General features: G+C 36.9%; 1 pseudogene; it reads left to right on the forward strand.

Annotated features, from left to right (window-relative positions):
* LOC139731147 (ATP-binding cassette sub-family C member 9-like) overlaps positions 1–1,752 on the forward strand; it is a 42,578-nt pseudogene extending 40,826 nt beyond the window's left edge.
* Positions 1,753–7,755: the final 6,003 nt, after the last annotated feature.

Below are 7,755 nucleotides of genomic sequence, written 5' to 3' on the forward strand. Positions count from 1 at the left end.
AAATGTGGTTTGGTGCTGTACATTACACTAAGCATTCGTCTTCTGAATATCAGCTGCCATTATGTTACAGTAATGCAACACGTAAACACACAAAGTGACCTCACGAAGGATATGTTTTTATCATTATTGACTTAACATGCTTAATGTCGCAACGGAAGCGTGGAACAGAGTTGTGTGTAGGTCATAGATTATGAGCTCTTGACATTACTGCCTCAGCAAACTCCAATGAATTGCTACTGTAAATTTTTTGGGAAAACAGGTGAAACTGAAATTCCATAACTGTCTTTCTTAGATCGGATTTTTATGAAACCTCTTACCATTCTTTTAATTTTGTGTGTAATATTTTACTCTATTTGAAAAAGCCTATAAATTGGATAACCCATTACTATACCTGTGATATGTAATTCTTGTGTAGATTCTTGTGATGTGATCTTTCCTCCTGTTCTTGAACTAAAAGGAGGTGGTCTACATATACATATATATATATATATATATATATATATATATATATATATATATAATTTATCATTATATGAGAAGAGCTTGCTTCCAAAAGGCGCTAAAGCCATCATTTTTCATATTTAGCGCCTTTTGGAAGCAAGCTCTTCATATACATATATATATGTTATTCGGTGTTCGTGTCTCCTAACTCTCAGGATAAGATACTCCAAGACGTGGTGGCTGACGTCTTCGAGAACAATACAGTCCTCACCATCGCAGTAAGTCACTGGGATTTGCCTAATTAGACCACCTTAATGCTAGAACATAAGTTATAGTCTTCAGAAGGACCCTAACTTCATCTTTCACATTTTTCTATTTGCTTGCAACATATCGCAAGGTTCTACCAAGAAACTTTCATCTGGCGGACGCGACTATGATCGCCACGATTGAGGGTTGTTTGGAGAATCTTGAGAATAAAAGTGTGATTTGGTAAAACTCGGTGTTACCCGACTTTTATTCTTAAAGCGCCCTCCCCGATCAGCAGTGGGTACACGGAGTGCGACTGGTAAATAATATGTGATGATCAAATCGTGCCCTTGTAGTGCATGTAGTGTTGAATCACATGCTGCCAATGCAGCAATAAAGCTGCATGCAAGTCTCTAAATGCTACTGATATGGCCCGATATACAGGTATGATATTGTAATCGAATATAAAACATCACGAAGCAATCATGATCGGGTGTGCTCTGAGATTGCATTACTTCCAGCGTACCTTAATTTTGGTGACTTTTCACAATATCGTCATCACCCAAGTAAAAATTGTGATGCCACAACAAGCATTTATCTCCATTTAAGAGAGCAAATCGGCAGTTTCTCCGATCATATGTCAATTATGTTTAATTACCTTTAACCGTAGCTCCTTTGACTTTGGAGAATCTTAACTTCATGCTTGAGCTGAACTCGATTATGTACGTCAAACTATAATGTAATCAAGTATAATAGAATAGTAAAGTTGTCACATTATTAGAACAGATATGACAGTCATGGACTATTCAAACTTCACACGTTCATGATAGTGTGATATCAATCGCATTGATCAATGACGTTGGTATAGATGTAAATACATGCGAAACGTTTATTCAATATTTTTGACCACGTGTGGTTCATTTCCAGCACCGCGTGTCGACGATTCTCAACTCGGACGCCATCCTCACCCTTAGCAACGGTCGGGTTGCCGAGCATGACACGCCGGGGAACCTGTTGAAACAGGAAGAGAGTATTTTTGCCTCACTCGTGAAAGCGGGAAAATAGACAAACTACGAAGGTCTCACGAAAACCGGCACTTCCACACACAAGAAATACTATTGTTTCAGTGCCCCCCCTTTATCATTGTTGAAACAAAAGAAATAAAAAGGAAAAAACGGGGGAGGGGTGTGTGCGCCACCTCTTTACGGAATTAATGGATCCGCCCCTGCGCTTGGCTGTACAGAAGCAGCCAAGCACTCGTCTTTAAGCGTTATAACAAATTATCTGTTATCATACCTCCTGATGAGTAGCAACAATTAATGCATGTCAACTTTACACAATTACAACTCTGGCGGCTGACAGCCCGTTTTTATGTGTTCCGTTCTTCTGGACCTTGGTAGCGACAACAATCACACACTCTTCACTTGCCACTTGCTTCCTTGTATGGCTGCTGCTGAAATAACACTTTCGTTTACGTGTTTTGTGGGAACGGTATAAATTTGCACATTTTCTTTTTTAAACGTATATATCTGGTGGGATTCTGCTACATTCCATAAACCTATACCCCAGGTTGTACATGTATAGTACGTTGTATTTCTAGGAAACTATAGGCAGAATACCTTATGCAGAAAACTGGTGTTGTCATCACGTCTTTTGCGACAGCAAATCCGCTATATTGAATGGACTCTTCTAGTGGAATGATTACATAATTTATTGAAGCTCCAGTTCATTTTCGAGCTGACTGAAGCGCAATCATAGAAATTTAGACACATGAGAATTCTAGTGAAGAGAAAAAAAAAGTGAATACACCAATTTATGTGTGTGGTGTCATGCGGTAGAGAGAGATATGGGTAAAGATATTCATGATCATATTCCACATACTAAGAATCTTGCTATAGGATTGGTCAATAGCTGATCACGTGATAAAGCGTATAGTTTTGCCCATCACATCACCTGAGACAGAAGAAAAGTTCGTTACACTCTATGATGATAGTCATTTTGTTTCGCTGATCTCTTAGTCCACACAGTCCTAACGCGTGATATAACTTACAATTTTGAGTACGCGCGAAATGAAAGTGCGTTGCATTGTGTTCTATTATTTGACCTGGGTCAAGTGATAGACCACAGTTCAACGCACTTTTATTTCGGTGCCACGCGCGGGGCGCGGACACCTGGGCGCGGAGCAAATTTGTTGTTTTGTCATCTACGCGCATACGTCATAAAGTAAACTACGTAGCCTAAACCCCGAGGATACTACAGTGTAGTACAAATTGTACCCTAAGACAGGTAAAAGACAAAAAAAAAAAAAAAAAGACAGGTAAAAGGGTTTCAGATGTGGAATAAAATGGGAACATTTAGGACCCTAGATGTGGAATATAAAGCAAATAATCTACTTTTAGTTTCAGGCAATGAGATAAACTATCACTTCCTCGGCGATCTGAATGTGTACGCTATCTTTCCTCAGCTGCGCTTCGGAGAGATAGCTACATCCAGATCGCCTCGGAAGTGATAATTGATCTTTATTCCTCGATCCCCTTGAGCTCCATAGTCAGTCTGAAAGTCTCGGAATTTCCTGCCACGTCCACATGGGCTGAACATGTTACACTTAATTTACAGAAATGCATATTCATGACAATAACAATCTTGTCTGACCGTCGCAAACAATAATTCACTCACTAAGTTTTAGCGTCATTTGAACACCTCGCTGGCCACAAAATAATACTGTTTGTCCTTCATATCTGTTTCGGAAACGTACGCCATCCTTTGACCGTCAGTGGAGAACGAACAACTTGATATTTCAGTGCACGGTGATGGTGCAATTTTGCCTATTTCATGCGACTCGGTTGTTGGATTGGGGTTTTTATTCTTCTCATGCTGTTGTTTTTTTTTTAGCCTGGTTTCAAGGCAATTATTCACTGTAATCATATCAAATAAAAAAAAAGACTATATGCCCTGGTTGATCTAGAGTTATAGAAAACAGCCTTGAATCAAGGCTATAACATATTACTGGTGTTTTGCCTGGATGACAAAATCTGAAAGTCACAAAATTAGTATTTCTAATACTGAGGGAGGAAAAAAAAAACTTTTCTATCAGAATATTTGTTGTTTTTTTCTCATAGTAATTCGGTAATCTTTTAATTTGAATTGAATTGTACTTGCCTAAACTCGAGAATAACATATGCATGTGTATATGGAACCTTACATACACACGGCCTTTTAAAATATCGAGAAACTTGGTTATAATATTTTCTAACATCATTATTGCTCTAATGTGAGTGACATTTTGTAGTTGGTTGTAGAGTTAGAACAAGAAACGATTCGTGTAGTTTGTAAGCATTCAAAAACTTAAATAAACAGATCGTCCGACTTCGTTCAATCTTCCAGCGAGTGTTTCGTTTAGTCCTTGTGTGTATGGGGTTTATGTATTCGCTGAATCCACGTGAAAATTTCCACTTTTACAGTATGTTTAGGGAAACTTGCCCTGCAGTCTATCAGTTTACTTAGTCATGGTCTGGGGTTTGTTGTTTATTCATTTGTTTGTACATGTATGTATGTATGTTTGTTTCTTTTACCATAGTGCCTTCAGTTTGAGCTAATGTCAAATTGATATCCAAGGTCGGATTTGAGTCAGTTGCTCTAATCCAAAAATCTTTCGACGGCAAGATGACGGCGGGTCCACGTCACGAGACCGACACCCACAAGTCATAAAGCTCACAAGTCATACGGAACAGTCATACAGCCCATGAGTTATACAGCTCACGAGTCATAGGCCTACAGCCCATTAGTTCGACACCAAAGTAATAAGGCCCACGAGACCGACACATTGTATCTGTCGAACTCGTGGGCTGTTTTTACCTAGGGTCGAACTCATGGGCTTTATTTGCCTAGTGTCAAACTCATGGGCTGTATGACTCGTGAGCTGTATGATTCATAATGGACCTGTTTTCAATGTCGAACTCGTGGGCTGTATGACTCGTGGGTGTCGATCTAGAGGGATGACCCCATGATGACCATGCATGCGACGCGGCTATCCATAGTAGAATGTGTAAATCAGTTTGGAGGTCAGTTTTACACCCTTTTTCTAGCCATTATTGTGCTAACGTAGGATTCCTAGCCGACTTCATGCATTTTAGAACATGCAATAGACACATACTGATTTTGTGTTGACGTTCCAAGCAATTTTATGGTTGTAATGTACGGTGTATGTAGTAACGATATTTCAAGTTTTAATCCGAGTTCAGTATCTGCATTTCATTCTTTCATACTGTATTTAGGGCATGAACTACAGTATACTGCATTGGCGAGTATATTTTGGAGCCTATTGTCTTCTCATGACATTTGACCAAAGTAGATACAATTTTTACTCACCTCCACAGATTTGGGAATGATATGTTGGTGTACTTCTGCGAATAAAGATTTTTGTTGAATGAAATTGCACGGAAACAGTGTACACTGTACCCGTATTCAATGTGTTTATTTTATATCTTTACCATATATAGGTCCCTCCTCGTTTTGGTTCTCTATGTAAATCAGTTCTTGTCATATTGTAATACATGGGTGCATCCGTCTAAAAGCAATACATTTTGTGGAGATATTGTATCCAACTCCATGCCATAATCAGAAGGCCACTGAGTCCCATTACGTTGTCTGATCACCAACTTGGTGGATGTCATACAGATTATTGTTAATCATATATAGCAACATGGAAAGATAGATGAATAAATGTATATTTACATACATGTACATCCACCCCCCCCCCACACACACACACAGACAGGTGGGCTAATACATAGATATACACATATACATAAATGCATAAACCTATAATTTTACCAATTACGCGGTACAAATTGTAGAAACCAATTCACAGTATATTCTTTTCTTCAACTTCAGCTCTGACTGTAATTTCTACTTTTCATGGTTATCACTGTGCAATGTTTTCTAAAATTAAGTTTTTGAAAGCACTATATTGCTGTTTATATGGTTTTCCTGGACATCTCAATAGAACAGCTGTGTCTTGCAAGCACAGCTGAGCAAGGCAATCAAGCTGCATTTAATTATCGTTTGTGTATCTTGTAATGTTACTTTTAATATACGGAAAATAAATACATGTACAACTCTAATGCATGCATTACACGCTTTACATACACACATACAAGCATACATACATACAATGACATATTTCTTCTCCCATTGCATATCAATGTTTGTCACTAAGCAATGAGTATACACGTAAAGGTTGAAATTTGCTTTGCGGCTTTTGCGCTATTGTAAAAAGGTCGCTTTCAGAGGTCTCCCTTCTACGCGATTTATATAAGATAACTTATTTTGTGCACAAACAAGATATGGCAGTCCATAATATAATAAAACCAAGATGAACTGCAATAGAGATGCAAAAATACAGTGTATATTGAAATGCTGATTGACAATCTATCTGGAATACCAACTTTTTATGGTACATGTTGCAATAGCAAAAATTTGTAAAATTTGTATGATTGGACTATTCTTCAACTTGTAAAAACTGTAACCATTTCGGACTGCACTTTCATGGCTAAATGGCAAACATCACAAGAAAGTAGTCAATGATTTAGTAGTAATCTTCCTCCAAAAAGGTTTTATTCAATGAAAATTCAGCTTCATCAGTTTGTGTTCAACAATTATCAACACTCTCAGGCCTAGCATCTCTCAATGCCACAGACATTGTACACTATTAAGTTGCCAACAACCCCAAGTGGGTTTACTTGATTCAACCAAATTACATAACTTGTTATACTGAAGCAAATAATAACTGGAATCATGATTCTAGTAATGCATAAATTAGTAGTAACAAATATGTACAATTTAAAAAGTCTTACAATATGTTGCATAAATGTTTATTTCAAAGCAGTATGATTATGTGACCAATTATATACATATCAGGTCTTGTATGTACATATATGATAATGCATATACCATCACAGTTCAGCTTCATCATTTCACTCCACACAATTAAACCTCTTGGGACTGTTATATCATCATAAATATATATCCACACACTTACTGTATATGTATATTCAAAATGTATGCTGATATATAATTTCACTGCCTGACATATTTTTGACAAACAAGAAATGTAGAAGAAAACAAACTTTCTTCCACACACAACAGATTACAGTATGTATACCTGAAGTTCTCAAGGTCTTGCAGTCAAATTCGTCAATGGCATGCAAGTGGAGGATAACATTTTAAACGAAAGTTTTTTACTTTAAAAATTCTGCTACTGATAACCATAAAAGCACGTCTAATGGTGCAATGAAGATTATATAGTTAAGGAGCAAGGTACATGATTAAGGCTGTGGAATGAGACTTCACAAAAGATTTTTTACATAGATTTTGACTTGATTTTAGGGTTAAACAAATTAATCTTTAGGTCATCAATTACTGGAAAAATCAAGAGGAGGACAATAAAATGGCAATAGATCCTTTGTGCCAGCATAGTTGTGAAAATCACACAAAGGGTAACACACACATATATATATATATATATCCTCCTCACTGTAACAAAATTAATGTTGTTACGTTTCTCAAGTAAGTGAAGAAACTTGGGACAGCAAATTTTTTTTTTCAACCCATTAAGTCTCCAAAACTACATTTCTATGGTACAGTGACACATTGTCTTCATATAAATTTCAGTTTTCATTGTCATTCTCTCAGAAGGAAGAATGAAAAAAATATATAAACATATTAAATATTTCATGTTAACACTTAGTTGCTCATAATTACATAATGTTTCAGTCACAGAAGTTTCATAAGCCTCATATTTGTAAACTTTATCCTATTTCTGAAGTAGACACACTTTTTTTTGAAAATTTTATGAGTTTATTTCTAACTCATATTTGCAATGTTCTAATGTTTTCTCCTGATTCTGTGTGAGTTTGATGAATTCAACCAGTTTCATATACTGTAAAATATGATATATTCGCGTCATGAAATTTTCGCGAATTGGAGCTGGCAGCCTTTTTCGCGGCATGAAATTTTCGCGAATTGCCACTGGCGTTCAATGCATGTAGTGTAAATAAAAACTTTCGC

The sequence above is a fragment of the Diadema antillarum genome, unplaced genomic scaffold (assembly GCF_040938485.1).
Source record: "Diadema antillarum isolate AM-2024a unplaced genomic scaffold, OU_Dant_1.0 seq00000358_RagTag, whole genome shotgun sequence".
Lineage (NCBI taxonomy): Eukaryota > Metazoa > Echinodermata > Echinoidea > Diadematoida > Diadematidae > Diadema > Diadema antillarum.